At 30.2% G+C, this 18523-nt stretch overlaps 1 pseudogene across 1 annotated transcript; it reads left to right on the top strand.

Annotated features, from left to right (window-relative positions):
- The first annotated feature begins 2087 nt into the window (after nucleotides 1–2087).
- Nucleotides 2088–2176, top strand: BDBG_16626 (annotated as a pseudogene). The gene has a single exon. The product of its transcript is annotated as a tRNA-OTHER (tRNA).
- Nucleotides 2177–18523: the final 16347 nt, after the last annotated feature.

Raw genomic sequence — 18523 nt, forward strand, 5'->3', positions numbered from 1 at the left:
AGTGTGATATTCATCTGATTTCTTCATTACTTCTTATTCTTTTCTTGTAATTATGAAAAGATTGAAATCAGTGAGATCATCTGATTTGTAAGTAGACTGACCGTGTGACCGTGTCTGGGACCAGGACCAGATTTTTTGATAGTCTCATTATCAATTCGACTGATCCCATTACACGGTTTTAACATTAGATAGTAGTCTCATACTGTTTCAGTGAAACTTACTGTCTACTCTTGTCACATTTTTCAAATGAGATCATGATTTTCACTTCTCAATTTAAATTATTTTTATTACTTTAAATGACTTTAAATCTCATTTGAGCATTATCAAAAAGTGTTACTTTTTAAAAAATTAAAAATAGTCTAAAAAAAACCTTAAAATGTCTAAAAATAGTAACTTTATGCTAAGAACAGGACTAAATGAGACCAAATGAGACCACTTTCTCATTTTTTGCTAGTCATGGTTTCATTTTAAGATCTCATATATAGTCACTTTGTATGTTTTTTTAATAACTAGTCCCAGCGGGATTCATGCCAAGAAATGTATAAGACCAGATCAAATGAGACTAAATGTGAAATTCATGGTCCCGGCGGCCAGTCTATTGATAAGTGTCTATGATTTCTCTTACTTCATGAGACTTTTCAATTATAAGTCTCTTCTTTTTCAACACTGATAATAGTGCTGTGAATAATTATAATCTGCTTGAGTCTTGCATCTTTATCTTTATAAGATGTGAATTATTTATCAAGTTATATAAGACCTGTCCCTCTGATTCCTTCAATGTGTATGTTCTCAGAGAATCTGATCTGAGTATTTTATAGAGCTCAAATCATCTAGGTTGAAACTTCTCAGAACTCTCATTGTATATGAGAACTTATATTCTCATCTTGAGACTTGATTTCTTAACTAGTGAGTCTCATATTCTTTTTGATTGAATTGCTCAGTTCAGAAGTAACTTGTTAGCTTTTGTATATGCATGACTGATCTCTTTCAATCTTGATTCTGTGTCTGTGTCTGTGACTGCTGTATTCACAACTGTTGTGTCTGCAACTGCTGTTCTCTTTCTCATCTTTTTCAAAGCATTCTTCAGAATGCGTGGATGCAATTCATACAACAGATAGAATAATGAAGACTTGAATACTGCATGCTGTTAAATCTGTGTGATTAATAGTGTCTGTCTGAGATATTCATCTCACAGTCTTGTAGACTTGCTCACTAGATATTTTATTAACATGTTGATTAAGATTTCATTCAAGTGTTTCATCTTTCTGTTTATTCACAGATGATATAGCATTGTTCTACAATGTCTTGTCTGTAACTGATCTATGAAATGTCTCACTGCTTCTTCTATGGGATTTGCATCATTATTAGTTAGAATCTCATGTGGCATTTCATAGTTGACATAGATCTCATCATGTAGAAACTTTGTCATCATCTTCTCTATCACTTCTGAAACTGCTTTTATAACTGGTCAGTTAGTAGCATAGTCAATAGCAGTGATTATTCAATAATTTTCATTTGATATTCACAGTAATATATCTATAAGATTTATCTCTCATTATTTGAATAATTATATTGTACATTTCATCTGATATTATACTTTCTCATATTCTAATCTTTTCTTAGATTCTTTCACAACCTGATAATTCAGACACTTGTAAGTGTATATCTGAATGTTCTCAGTCATGCTTGACTAGTACACTCTTGATTCAAGTACACTCATGAGTTCAGAGCTTTCTAAGTGACTGAATTTCTTATGCATGTGAGTTATCAAGTCATATCTAAATAAATATTCTAGATAGAGAGCTTTTGCATATTCTAGATTATAATAAAGCATAACATTGTTTTTTTTTTTTTTTTTTTTTTTTAATTTTCTCAGCTTGAAGTTCAGAAGTGTCTCTTATACTACTTTTATAAGATGCTTATTATCTGATATCTTGCTATTTTTCAAGTAAGAGATTATTGCATTCACTCATTCTGATTCCTTGCATTCTCTCAGTATATTTAACATGAACTTTTCTTATATCTGATTCACAGAATTCTCACTCATGAAATTGAGTCTGTGACTGATTGTATCAGATATCACAGTGGCCCCGGTGGCCGAATGGTTAATGCGGCCACCCGGTAGCGCCTTGGCGTGGGAAACCAAGGCGCGTGGGTTCGAAACCCGCAGGGGATACATTAAATCCGGAACTCAAGCACCTCAGGTTTCTAATAAATACAGAGGTGTACAAATTGCTTCAATGAATTGCTCTATGTTCCTGGGCTGAGAAGTTATTATCGCATGTATTTAATTGTCACTTCTTTGTATTTTCCTATGTTCTTGTTATCTTGGTGTGGTCTCAACACCTGTATTTCCTCCTGTATAATCAACACTTGACCTGTATTTAACATCACGCAAGGACTCATCATAAGCTCCGCTTGCATATGAGTATAATGAAAGAATAATAATAATAATAATAATAATAGATATCACAGTGTCTGATTTCTTTCAGTATTTAATATTAAGATTATACACTTAAAACTCTAAGATTCAATGTGCTAAGCATTTGAAAGATTTTATTATTAATTATAGATAGATAAGACTTTTATAATCTGTAATTACTGTTGTCATATGCCTGTTATTAATAGATCTATCTCATAATATCAGCATATGCTTAATCACTAGCAATTTCTTTTCATACACTGAGTAATTGAGCTTGATATCTGATAGTTTTCTATCATTGTACATCACTGAGTGCAGCTTGTCATTCTTACTCATCTACAGAAGAGCATCTCTGATAGCTTATTCAGATGTATTCATCTCAATGTAGAAAGATTTATCATAATCTGATTGAATAAGCACTGAGAATATTATTACACATTTTCTCAGTGTAAGAAAGACCTCTTTACACATAGTATTTTAGATAATTGACTGAAACTTCTTCTTCTGCAGATTAGTATTCATTTCTCTTAAGAGATCTGAGAGTGATGCTGCTACTTGTATGAAATTCTTGATAAATCTGCAGTAATATGAGATTAACTTAAGAAATTATCATACATAATATATGATTCTCAGCTGCAGTCAATTCACTATAATATTCAATTTCTTCAGAATGAGATATATACAGTTATCACTTATTACATATTTCACAAACTTCAACTCTTCTGTTTCAAACACACACTTGATTGATTTAATATAGAGGTTATACTCTGTCAGAGTTGTAAGCACTTCATTGAGATGCTGCAGATATTTGTCATATGAGTTTGAGAAGACTAGAATGTCATTCAGATATATAAGATATGAGATTTTATTCTATTTATAAAGAATTGTATTCATCATTATTTAAAAGATGATGAGTGCATTTATCAGACTGAATAGTATTATCAGAAATTTGAACTTCTCTCATTATATATTAAATGTGATTTATGATACTGACAGTTCATCTACATGAATCTGCTAATATTCTGATAGAAGATCAATCTTTGATAGATATTAAGTATTTCTGACTGTATTCAACTGTTGTTGAATCTATGATAATGAGTATCTCTTCTTAATTATAAGCTTATTAAGTGCTTGATAATTGATACACATTTGTCACTTCTCATTCACCTTTTTCATGAATAGAACTGAGAAGTCTCACACACTTGATGAGAATTGTATAAGATTATGTTCTAGAAGGTCTGTGATCTGATACTTCTATTTTTTTTTAAGATGTGTTTGTGACAGAGAGTACATATTTTGATTGACTGATTTCACATCTCTTCTATTAATCTCATGTATGAATTCTTGTTTCAGTGACAATTCTAATGAAAGATCTGTTCAGAAGATCTTTTCATACTTCTTCAGAAGTTTCTTTATATACTAATTCTCTTATATATTCTTTATCTTGATTTTCTTCACTTCTGAGTCCTGTATAACATACAGAATACTTTCAGATAAGATCTTACAAATCATTCTCTTTGCTTGTTAATGTGTAAGCAGATTTAATCCTTCTATATCAGAGATGTGAACTGTTCTTCTCATATCAGTTAATAGAATTGTATGAACTGTTTTCTTCTTATCAGTTAACTCTATATGATATGTATACTATTGAATCTGTGAATTGAATCTTTAAAATTAATTAAGTCTGAGAATAAGATTGTATTTCACATTCTGCAGCTCTCATACTCAGATATAGTAAGATTATTCTCTGAAGTGTAAGAGAACTCTTACTCTTACAGATAATACTAAATATCAGTTATCAGATAATCTTATATATTGAGAATTCTTCACTCAGCAGACTTCTTTCAGTCTTCAGATTATATAATTATTAATATATTATATAAAAGCTTCTGTGTCTGCTAACACTTTTACAGTCATCTCTCAATTCTTACTCAAGTGTTCTCTATACATTAATATTTCATATCTCAAGACATTGAAATGAGTGTCTGCTTCATTCTCACTCACATCTTAGTCAGAAGCCTGCTTTCTCTTAATATTCATAGAATTCAGAGAATCATCTAATATGAGCATCTCTTTCACTTTGAAGACTTTTTATAGAATATCAGTGAGTGTCTCTGAGCTCATTGATTCTGCTAGTTTTTTGACTTTCTTAACTCTGCATGCTGTGTGTAATCTTTTATATCATGATTTTGACATCTGCAGTTAAAGCAAGCTCAATACTTATAATATCAAGATTTTCACTCAGAGAATTTCTTTTTCAGAGAATTCAGCACTTTAATAATAATATTCAAATCTAAATTCATTATATCTAAGTATATAACTTATGTTATAGAAGTCTGATTATCTATTCTCTGCTGAGACATACTTAATTACAGTATTTTCTATTATAACTGACTTACTTATTTCTGTACAATGAGAATATTATATGCTTTCTTCACTATGTCTGATTATGAGATTAAGAATTTTCATTTCACTCTCAACTCAGATGTAAGATTATGAATAAAGATCTGTAAATAGAAAGATATTAAAAACTCTTCATTTAATATAAGATAGTGTAAGCTGAAGTGTATGAAGTATAATATAAGATTACTCACTTATCTACACTCAGTGAAGTATTTATAATACTTATCTCATATATTCACTTTCTCAAAGTTGTGTAACATTCATTTGAAAAACTCATTTCATATTCATAAGAATGAATATTATTCTGAGTCTGTGAAATTCATCTGTGTAAGAAATCCCACTTCTCGCGGATTCTTTCCCTCTATTCCTATCTCTCACATAACTAATAGAGCTAGCGGCCCTTGGCTACACACAACTATATAGACTGGAGTTCACAAATACTATTCATAACTCAGCTTGAATGCTATTATACATTTAATCTCTACATTTTATCTTTCTACTGTGAATACTTCTAGTAGTTAACAGTACATATCATGTCAAGCTGCAAACACCTGAATAATTGCCTGTGAGCACTTATTCTTACATTTCAAGCTCAGTCAGTCAGCAACTATCTGTTATGACTGAAAGAACTAGAAACTTGTATACTTCAATCTCTGTGAACTCTACTACAGACACTCAGAAGCAGTCATCTGAATCATGAATAACTCTTATGAAAGAAGTCTCAGAGAACTTATTAATCACTCACAGAACATTATTCTCTATATCTGTGACAGAGAAACTCTCTGAACTCATGAATGAATCAATCTCAGTGAAGAATATTCTTAAGTATCTCTCACAGAATTAAGCTATTTTTCTACAAGAAATGCTTACTGTCTGTGAATACTCTCAAACTGAGTCTCTAGACATGATCTTCAGAGATATCTGTGAACTGAAAAGAAACTTTCTTAAGCTGTGACCACTTAAGATCACTTATCAAATCACAATCTATAAAAGCTTTTATGAGTTTGTATTTGAAATTGACTCACAAGCCTGACTGTGTGATATAAAAGATGAAGAAGCTGTTATCTATATAATAACAGATCTCTATTACACTGAAGTCAAGAACTAGCTGAATTATCTAGAGAATGATCATGAGAGATTCTGCTGATCTGTTCTCAAGATCTATCTAGAGAATAAGTTAAGAGACTTCATAAGTCAGACAGAGAACACCTGGACTGTGATCATCAATATTAGAAAAAGAGATAAGAAATCTGATAAAGACTACTCACAGTACTTCATGAAATTGTAATGTGAATTAAGATCTGTGAAAACAGGGCTCTGAAACAAGACCTGAATGATGATATTTGTAAAAAGACTGAATAAAGATATGTAGAACAAGCTTATTAAGTAAGACTCTAAGTTCTTGACTCTGAAGAAGCTAATGACTCTCATTTATCACTTACAGATCACTGTGAGAGTCACAGATCTATGAAGAGTAGATTACTGACTGACTCTGTAAGAGTCAGAATAATAGAGAACAGGTTTATCAGAAAAAGATAACAAGATAGAGAGAGATTCATATCTGACTGCTGAGTAGAGAGAGAGAGCTTCACAAGCTCTTATAAATAGAGTGTATAATAGAGAGACTAAGAAAAAGAAACTCTGCTTTATTTATTCTAAATCAGAATATCTTCACACAAACTGTTCAGATAAATTAAAATAGAAATTTGAGAAGTCACAGACAGAGTCAGCAACAGCCTTCTTAAGAATCTTAAAGCTGACATCTGAATCTGTTACTTCTCTGATGAAAATGCTTGCTTATGAGAAGAGACTGTGTCATGATACTGCTATCTCATAAGTATGAAAAGTATTGATGAACTCAGAATCTCAGGTCACTGTAGTGTCTCTAAAGCTTGTGAAGTGAATGAGCTGAATAGTGAAAACTGAGAATCTGCTCTTATAACAAGCAGAATGTGAGAACTCAGATCTGAGAGCTGAGAGACTCATAAGAGTTACTTTTGAATTATAAGATCTCTCTGAAACCTGGAGAATATTTGCAGAAACTGTGATTATCATAAATATCACAGATGATATGTACTTGAGACTTACATGACTTTAAAGACACAATTCACACATAGCTGTCTGTGAGTCAGGTTTATACTTCTGATCAGTGTTAACAGACTCACTCACAGAGATAGAATCAGTTGATACTGTAGAGTTGATTAGAGAAGACAAGCTCATCTATATAATGACTTTATGAGTGTCTGAGAATCTCACAGTCATGAAAACTGAGCTTCAGATATCAGAGAAATACTGAGATCTCACAGAGATGTTCAGTTCAGCAAAGACAGCTAAGCTTTCTTCTCACTATGAGAAGAATCTGATAATAGATTTGATAGAAGAGTAGAAACCCTTCTGAGAATTAATCTATAAGCTCTCTTATCATGAGACAGAGGTCTTACAGACCTATGTAAAGAAGAATCTGAAGAATAACTTTATCTGATCTTCATAGATCTTCACAGAAGTCTCTGTGATATTCATGAAAAAGAAGGATAAAGATCTCAGATTGTGTATAGACTATCACAATCTGAACTTTAAGATAATAAAGAGCTGCTATCTTCTGTCTCTGATTGAGAATGTAATTAATCATCTTATAAGAGCTGTTATATTCACACAACTGAATATAATTAATGTATATACATGACTGTGAATACAGTCTGAGAATAAATGAAAGACTGTCTTTAGAACTGCACTGAGATTGTTTAAATATCTAGTGATGTCTTTTGATCTAACTAATATCTCTGCAGCATTTCAGTCTTTTATCAATAAAATACTTCATACATATCTGAATATCTTTGTGAGAATATATCTGAATGATGTGATAATGTACTTTATAAAGAAGAAAGAACACACTGAGCATATATGAAATGTGTTGAAAATCTTAGATAAGACAGAACTGTATATTAAGCTTATAAAGTACAACTTCAGTGTCTGTTAGATTAATTTCCTAGAATATATAATCACTGTAGATAATATTCAGATGAAATCTTCATAAGTTAAGACTATTCTATTATAACTGAAGTTAACTAGTATTTATAAGATTCAGATCTTTCTGAGCTTTGTGAATTTCTATAGATGATTTATCTTTGCATTTGTAAGAATCTTCTTGACTCTTACAGACATACTGAAGAATGAAAATAAGAAGAAGTCATTCTATGAATGAAGAATGAAAAGATTGTTGAGAAGAGAGAACTGTGAGAACTTTCTTATCTCAGAAGCTTACAGAGTCTTTACAAGGTTGAAACAGATATTTACAGACACAGTAATACTGTTTCACTTTGATTTCTTACTCTTAATTAGATTGAAGACAGATGTCTTCTTCTTTATGATTTCAGAAATAGTCTCATAACTACAGTTAAATAAGAACTGAGTTTCAGTGACCTTTTTCTTATGAAAGATGCAATCTGTGAAGATCAACTATAATATTCATAATCAGAAGCTTCTTATAATAGTGAAATTCTTTCATCACTGATATTACTACTTTGAGAGTCTCATAACAGTGATTACTATTAGAACTGATTATAACAGCTTACAATAGTTTACTTTAATCAAGAAACTCTCACAGTGACAGATTCACTGAGCTCAGAGACTAAGTGAGTTCTGATTCAAGATAGAATATATCAAGGAAACTAAGAACTCAGCAGACAGACTCTCTTACAGATCAGACTATGTTAAGAAGATCAGAGTAACAGATACAGAGAGACTAGAGAAGACAGAAAAGCTTCACAGAATACTTGAACTGAGTGTTATGAAGAGATTGACTGAAGAGTCTCTTAATTCTCTATAAGAGAAGAGAGAGAAGAGAGAGAAAAAGTCTGTATAACTACTCTCTATAACACTGAGAGTTAACACTCTGAGAATCTTTACAAGAATTCTTGAAGAGAGTATCTATAATTTGAAGAGTTTATAAGCTTTGAGAAGTACTGTAGAAGACTTGATGTAAGAGAAAACAGAGTATAAGTCTTTATAAGATCTTCTATTCAGATTATCTGAACTACAACTGAAGAATAAATATTCTCAGTATATTTAAAAACTACTCACAGCAGAGATCAATTCTACAGAAATAAAGAATTAAAGAGACTTAAATAATCTCTTGTGAAAAGAGAGCTGAATTTATGTATCTATAAATGAGTTTCTATATATAGAACTTATTAAAAGGTATCATAACTCTTCTCTAGCAGATTATTTTATAGACACTAGAACTCATGAGTTACTTATAAGAAAATACTTCTGATCAAAGATGTAAGAACTTATGAAGAAGATAGTGAATTCTTATACTATTTATCAGAATTCACAGATAGTACAGTTCAGATTATATAAAGAACTTACTTCTCTACTCATTCTACAGAAACCTTGAAAATAGCTAGAAATGAATACTCTTATAAGTCTCTCTGAAAGTAAGAATATATATAATACCTGCTTTGACAGTGTACTGATGATAGTGAATTACTTTATCAAGATAACACACTTTATACTCATCTGCAAGAACTTGAAGTCAAGAGATTTGACTTATATCTTCATTCACAATATAATCTGATTGCATGAATTATCTGTGAACATTGTCTTAGATAGAGAATTAATCTTCACAGAAGAGTTCTGATCTGATCTGATAACTATACTGAAGATTTTATAAGATCTAAGTATGACTTTTCATCAACAGACAGATAATCAGATAGAACATTTAATAAGTATATTGAAACAGTATCTGCAGTGCTTTGTCAATTACAATCAGAATAACTGAGTGTATTGATTATCACTCACAGAGTTCATATATAATAACTTAAAGCATGTCAGCACAGATAAAACCCTCTTTGAGATACTCACTGAGACTTATTCATGAATAATCTTAATGAACCTGTGAGAGTATACTATAGAGTGTGATGATGCTTATGAACAGACTGAGAGAATTCAGAAGATCTGAGAGAAAGTCTGTGAATTCTTGAGAAAGACTCAAGAGTATTAGAAGAGATACTATAACTTCAAGTATATTATAAAGAGTTTTAAGAAAGATGATAGAGTCTAACTGAGTCTAGAAAATATTATTATATAGAGATCTAGTAAGAAGCTGAATCTCTTACAGATAGAGTCTTATAAAATTATAAAGAAAGTTAACTCACAATTCTACAGATTAAAACTATCATCTGAGTTATAGATATATAATATTTTTTATATCTCTTTACTCTGTAAATATAAGGAATTCTCAGAAAAGAACTCTGTGACTCATCACCTTATTCACAAAGTACTAGAGAATAAAAGAGAATATTAGATTAAAGAGATTATTAACTCAGAGAAGTGAGATTATAAGCTCTGATTCAAGGTTCAGTGATAAGAGTATTCTGATAAGATAAATGAGTTCACTTAAGAACTATTCAGACAGATAAGATATCTGCAGAAGCTGAGACATGACTTTCATACTATGAATTCTAATAAGTCAGAATAATACAGTCTTTACTAAGAATCTGATTATAATAAAGATATTAACACTGTCATTTATAAGCTCTAGTCTATAAGATAATGAGTTTTTACTGAGATGAACAGTCTGCAGTATACATAAGAAAAGAAGAAATCATACTCTTATTAAAACTAAAAAACAAGAAAATAAACAGAGCTGTGAACATAATTTAGAGATTAATAAAGAAAAAACAAAGAAAACTTAAATTCACATTCTCAATATTTATAACACTTAATTCTTCTTATAACTATTAATTTCTCTCTTTAAAGAAGTAGAGAGTATTATATCTGTGATACAGACAATTATTACATTTGATATAAAGACTGTTAAAAATGCACAGACTTCAGAGAAGCTGAATACCAGAGTATATACAGTTGTAGCAGAGTCTTAAGAACTGATCATCTATGCATGTGATCAGATATTTCTCACAAAGCTGTGTTCACTTTCTCAGTTATACTGAAGTATTCAGTCTGAAAATAATTGAGATACAGAGAGAGAACTCATCTGTTCAGGTTAACTTCTGTTACAAATTTATAACATTTGCATTGTCTTGATTACCTGGATTTTACAGATACTCAGAGACTCATCTCTCATTAATAATGAGATTATGAAAATGCACTGTGATATGAGAATCATTGATAGAAAATCTAGACATATTCATATATATCTGGTCAGAGATTGTACAGGCAGAGAGAGAATAATTGTAGATCTATAAGACTGCAGAAGACACTGATAACACTGAGAGCTTTGTAAGAACTGTTAGCTAGAATCTGTAAGAAATTACTTATGAGAAGACTTACAGCAAAGAGAGAGACTGCACTACTTGAAGTCAGAAGCTGGTCTGAGAGAGGCATGGAGTTAGTCACTGGCCTGAAGATCAGGTATGATGGTGAGACTGAGAGAAGTGAAGATATGATCATGAGTAATGATACTTCTGCTTCACCAGCCAGTAAAAAGTAATCAGAGAAGTTACAGAGACACTCATGAGAAGCTCAGCAGTAGTCAGACATTATTTATAAAGATATTAGAATTGAAAAAATTTTTATTCTTGAGAAGTTCTTGAATCAATATATGAACATTGTCAGAAACACTCTCTCTCTGTTATCTGAGTGAAAACACTTCACAGATGAATAAGAATACTCACAGTTTGTGAGAATGAAAGCTGTTACAGAAAAAGAAAAAAGAAGATGAGATTCTACAGACAGATCTGAGATATTTATACTACTTTAGAGAGATTTACTTACACTGTGAGTAATCTTATAAAATAGTCAGATCACTCTAGTAAATAAGAGTGATTGTGAATCACAGATCTGAATCTTTCTATATGACTATAAAGAGTGATTATAGACTGTGAATATCTTGATTCTACAATTCTACAGAGTTGATGAAAGAATGAAAAATTCCTCACAATTCTACAGTATCAAAGAATAATGATTCACAAGAATAAGTGAAAGATTCACTTACAAATGCTTCTCTTTGATAAGAGTGATCTCACAGAGAGTGATTCATCTGTGAGATGAATCTATATAATGATTATACAAGAATCTCATGAAAATAATTGAGAGTCAACTGAAACTCTTCTGTATGAAAGATGTGAGATGAATCTGTGTAATAGTCAGAGAAGAATCTGTAGATCATAAAGAATCTCATAGAATAAGAAACTGAGTGACAGACTCTTTTCTCTTCACAGTAACAAGGGATTTTTTCTCACTGAGGTTTTTTATAGATGTGAAGGGTTTTTAGTGAGTATCACTACAGTGCTGAGCTGATTCTATAAAGTCACTCAGTGAAAGGCTTCACAGACAAAGCCTTAGAGAGAGAGAGATATGTAAGAAATCTCACTTCTTGCAGATTCTTTATCTCTATTTCTATCTCTCATGTAATCAATAGAGCTAGCGGCCCTTGGCTACACACAACTATATAGACTGAAGTTCATGAATACTATTCATAACTCAGCTTGAATGCTATTATACATTTGATTTTTACATTTTATCTTCTGATCATGAATACTTCTAGTAGTTAACAGTACATATCACATCAAGCCGCAAACACCTGAATAATTGCCTGTGAGTACTTATTCTTACAATCTTTTCATCAGTTATTTATAATGACTTTGCTTTTTTATGTAGAAATGTGATAGATCTTAAGACTTATTAAAATTCTGTTAACTCTCTATCTGTGAGTTCATGTTTAATTTGATAATATAATTATATCTGACTTAGTCAGCTGATTGCAGCATTATTTTTTCAGTTATTATTAAAGCTTAGTAGCTTCAGCAGGTCTTCTGACTTGATATATTTCATGCTTAAATTCTCATCATATGCAGTAGTCTCAGATAATGTATACACTTCTGAAGAAGTTATAAACAATCATGATAAGATCTTCAGATTCAGTGTAATTATCTATCTGTATAAACATTCAATCTTCTATTACAGGTCTATAACCTGGTTTTCTCTATTCTTATTAATGATGATGATTGCATCAGTGAAGCTCTTTATAATGAATACTTAATTTACAGTGAATATCAATTATTGCTTAACTTCTGTCTCAGCCTGTCACTGTGTATACAAGGTCTCAATCTTGTTTAGAATTCTTGTACATGTACAGAGTTTTACTTTCAGTTCAGCAGTCTCAGCTACTTTTCTTACTGCTTTGAGTAAACTCTTCAGAAGATTCTGTATATCTTTTAGTTCAGATAGCAGAGAAGAGTGTTATTTATATTAACTAGAGAAGATGTTCATTTCAGTGATTTCTCATTAATTGTACAATGTCTATTGTTATATTATTATATGGTTTCTGTTATTATTATACATCTTCAGTGATAATTATCTCTCCTTTTATTCTTCTGAGTAGAGAGCAGTCTTCTTTGAATCTGATTCACTACTTTCATCTCTTTTCTCACATTTCATTCATTCACATATATAATATTTACCTGAGCATGGAGTTTTTCTCTAACAAGCAGAGCAGTATCAATCAGATACTCTTTTCCTCATCACTTCTTTATATACTATCTTTTGAGACATTTTAGAATCACACTGGTATGATAATTATAAATCACTTTATAGACAGAATTATCACACTCTGAAGAAGCCTGCACTTCTCACTGGTTTTTAGACATGCTATCAGATGTGATTCAAAGGTTGCTTAAGTCAGTATATGATTACAGGCGTACGCCGGCTTCTTATATACATTATCTAAATTAATTAGTGGCCGCTAGAGCCTCTTTACATTCGTAAGCATGTTCAGAAGCGGCCGCGTTATTATTCAGCGGTCGTACGTTCTTCCGAACCACAAGATGACAGATGCATTTATCAGACTAAATAACATTGTCAGGAATTTGAACTTTGTTTTATTATATATTAAATGCAGTTCACAGTACTGACAGTTCATCTACATAGATCTGCCAGTATTCTGAGAGCAGATCAATCTTCGATAGATATCAGGTGTTTTCAACTGTATTCAACTGTTGTTGAATCTATGACAGTGAATATTTATTCTTGATTATAAGCTTGTTAAGTGCTTGATAATCAATATCACATTCACTACTTCTCACTTATCTTTTTCACAAATAGAACTGAGAAGTCTCACGCGCTTGATGAGAATTATATGAGATTATATTCTAGAAGGTGTGTGATCTGATACTTCTATTCTTCAAAATGTGTCTGTGATAGAAGGTACATATTGTGATTAACTGATTTCATGTCTCTCATGTCAATCTCATGTACAAATTCTCATTTCAGCAGCAATTCTGATGAAAGATCTGTTTAAAAGATCTTTTCATACTTCTTTAGAAGTTTCTTCATATACTTGTTCTTCTGTATATTCTTTATCTTGGTTTTCTTCACTTTCAGATTCTGTATGACATATAGAATACTTTCAGATGAGATCTTATAAATCATTCTCTTTACTTATTAATATATAAGCAGATTTAACTCTTCTATATCAGAGATGTGAAATGTTCTTCTCATATCAGTTGATAGAATTATATGAACTGTTTTCTTTCTATTGATTAATTGTATATAACATGTATATCATTGAATCTGCAGATTGAATCTTTGAAATCAATTAAGTTTAAGAATGAGATTATATTTCGCATTCTGCAGCTCTCACACTCAAATATAGCAAGATCATTCTTCAAAGTATAAGAGAACTCTTACTCTTACAGATGATATTAAATATTAGTTATTAGATAATCTTATACATCAGAGATTCTTCACTCAGCAGATCTCTTTCAGTCTTTAAATTATATAATTATTAATATATTATATAGAAGCTTCTGTGTCTGCTAATACTTTTACAGTTATCTCTCAATTCTTATTTAAGTGCTCTTTATACATTAACATTTTAGATCTTAAGATATTGAGATAAGTATCTGCTTCATTCTCACCTGCATCTCAGTCAGAAGTCTACTTTCTCTTAGTATTCACAGAATTCAGAGAGTCATCTAATGCAGACATCTCTTTCACTTTGAAGACTTTTTATAGAATATCAGCAAGTGTCTCTGAGCTTACTAATTCTGCTAGTTTTTTAACTCTCTTACTTCTCTTGACTGTGCACACTGTGTGTAATCTTTTATATTATGATTTTGATATTCATAGTTAAAGCAAGCTCAATACTCATAATATCAAGATTTTCACTCAGAGAATCTCTTTTTCAGAGAATTCAGCACTTTAGTAATAACATTCAGATTTAGATTCATTATATTCAGATATATAACTTATATTATAGAAGTCTGATTATCTATTCTTCATTGACATATACTTGATTGTAGTATTTTCTGTTACAATTGATTCACTTATTCTCATATAATGACAATATTATGTGCTTCTTCTACTGTGTCTGATTGTGTGATTGAGTATTTTCATTTCACTCTCAACTCAGATGTAAGATCATGAATGAAGATCTATCAATAGAAAGATATTGAAAGCTTTTCATTTAACACAAGATAGTGTAAGCTGAAGTGTGTGAAGTATAATATAAGATTACTCACTTATCTACACTCAGTGAAGTATTTATAGTACTTATCTTATACATTCACTTTCTCAAAGTTGTGTAAGATTCATTTGAAAAACTTATTTCATATTCATGAGAATGAATATTATTTCAGATCTGTAATATTTATCTTTTTATCAGTTATTCATAATAACTTCACTTTTCTGTATAGAAATATGACAGATCTTAAGACTTATTAAAATTTCATTGACTGTCTGTCTGTAAGTTTATATTCAATTCAATACTATAATTATATCTGACTTAGTCAGCTGATTGCAGCATTATTTTTTCAGTCATTATTAAAGCTTGATAATTTCAGCAGATCTCTTAGCTTGATGTATCTTATATTTAAATTCTTATTCTATGCAGTGATCTCTGATAATATGTATACTTCTGAAGAGATTGTGAATAATTATAATAAGATCTCTAGATTCAGTGTAATTATCTATCTATATAAATATTTAATCTCTTACTGCAGATCTATAACCTGATTTTCTCTATTCTTATTAATGATGATAATTATGTCAGTGAATCTCTTCATAGTGAATACTTGATTCACAGTAAATACTTATTATTATTTGACTTTCACCTCAGTCTGTCACTGTATACATAAGGTCTCAATCTCATTTAGAATTCTTATACATGTACAGAGCTTCAATTCTGATTCAGTAATCTCAGCTACTTTTCTTACTGCTTTGAGTAAACTCTCTGAGAGTTTCTGTATACCTTCCAGTTCAGATAGCAGAGAAGAGTGTTTGTATTAACTAGAGAAGGTATTCATTTCAGTGATTTCTTATCAATTGTATATACAGTATCTATTGTTATATCATTATATAATTATATTGTTTCTGATTTCCAATTTCTGTTATCATTATATGATTTCACTGATAGTCATCTCTCTTTTATTCTTCTGAGTAGAAAGTGATATTCTTTGAATCTGATTTACTGCTCTCATTCCCTTTCTCACTTCTCATCTGTTTATATATATGGCATTTATCTGAGTGTGAAGTTTTCCCTCAATAAGTAAAACAGTATTAATCAGATGCTCTTCTGCTCACTGTTCTTCATATACTATCTTTTGAGATGTTTTTAGAACTACACTAACATGATAACTATGAATTACTTCATAGATGAAATTATCACACTCTGAAGAAGTCTGCACTTCTCACTGATTTTTAGACATGCTATCAGATGTGATTCAAAGGTTGCTTGAGTCAGTGTATGATTACAGGCGTACACCAGCTTCTTATATACAGTACACTCAATTAATTAGTGGCCGCTATGGCCTCTTTACATTCGTAAGCAAGTTCAGAAGTGGCTGTGTTATTATCCGGCGGTCGTACGTTCTTCCGAACCACATTTGAACTTCTCAATCTGCAAATACTACAAGCTTTATAGATAAGTATATGAGCAGTCTGATATCTCAATATTAATAAGAAACCTATGATTAAAATTTATCAGCTTAGTTAAATTAATCAGATCTGTACAGTAATATACTCTAAGAACTGTAATTTTTTTTTAATAGTCTCAGTATCATTCTTGCAGAAGATTTCTATCAGTTATTCTCTGTTTTATAAAAGCTGCTTTTCTTCAATAAGCAGTTGAATAATATTAATGATATTAGTGACTGCAACATATACTACAAGTTTAATAAAACTATTTAACTTACAGTTATTTACTGTCAGTAAGAAGCTAATTCAGAGATAGTCAGATTTTATCAAGTTCTTAATAATTTTCATGAGAAAAAGATGACTGTAGAGAATTAAAAGTTTCTTACTAACTATATTTAGACAGTTATTTCTTATCAAGCATCTCATTTTCCAGATACTATTTAACTCTATTTAATAAAGAATGCAGTTCATATCTACAATCTTTATACTATTGTGAAATCTTATTAACCTGCCATTAATGTCTACATAGATAATAGTATTGTGAGAAATACAGAATTATCTTCAGATGTAATAGATAGTCTGTATTAACTTGTTTCATTATTTATTAACTACTGAATTATACTTACTGTCAATATCTGAACAGAATGTGAGTTAATTAATAAAGCTCTGAGTTATATCTACAATATTGTATAAAGCTTATAAATTATTAATTCTCACAAGAAGAGTCTTTTTGCACTACTCATGAAATTTAACAAGTATGATAGCTCAATATATATATAATTTAATAGCTGCAGACTTGTCTCTATCTTCTATATCTATTATGAATTCATTCTTGAAAATCTTATCTGTATTTATATATAATTCTCTATAACTCTTGTCTATGTTATTATAGTTTATAAATTCTAAGATCTATTACTTAGTAAGATTGTTCTAAATATTACTAAGAAGAACTTTGCAGCTGACTTAACTTATATTACTGTCTTATAAGTGAAGTTCTATCAAGAGTTACTCTTTAAGAAGATATTTGATTATTATAGATTTCACAAAGATGAATTCAATACAATGAAAATGAGATATTTAAATGCAGAGAGATATGAACTGTAATATATAAGTAGTAATTACTAAGATCTATTATTACTTTACTAATTATCTACAGTATATTACAGCTTCTATTACTGCTTCTTCACTCTTATCTCTTTCTTCAGTGTATATAGATATTTTTAATTTAATAATTCACAGCTTCTTATCAGTAAGACACTTACTCTGTAACTTATTATTCTCAAGCTTTAATAATCTATATAATGCAGATCTCAATAATTACAAGAATTCAAGAATTTAAATACTGATTTTTTTATATGAATAGAATAGAAATAGCTGCTCTGTAAATAATTATATATTCAAATATTAGTAAATCTATATTTATAAAACACTAAGTGTTAATAAGTTAATATATAGTGAGTCAGTCACTTATATAAAATATAGTAGTAGTAGTCATAGATTGTAGTCTTAACTAAGTTAAATTATTAAATAATTAAATAATTAGTTATTATAGTAGTAGTAAGATTATACTCTCTCTTCTTAATAAGTCTGATTTAGATAATTTCATATTTACTTTAATTAATTAAGTAGAAATTTAAGTAATAAGAGATTCTGCAGTCTGAGCTATGAGAAAAATACAGATTAAGTAGAACTCACATCTTCTCTGTAATTTGAGAAAAAGAGTCTGTTTATATAGTAGATTTAACAGCAGTATAGCTGTAATTATTACAGACTTCTCTATCACTGTAACTTTAAGTTAAATAACTCAGTAGAAAGCTGATAATA

The sequence above is a fragment of the Blastomyces gilchristii genome (genome assembly GCF_000003855.2).
Source record: "Blastomyces gilchristii SLH14081 genomic scaffold supercont1.3, whole genome shotgun sequence".
In the NCBI taxonomy this organism is placed as follows: domain Eukaryota; kingdom Fungi; phylum Ascomycota; class Eurotiomycetes; order Onygenales; family Ajellomycetaceae; genus Blastomyces; species Blastomyces gilchristii.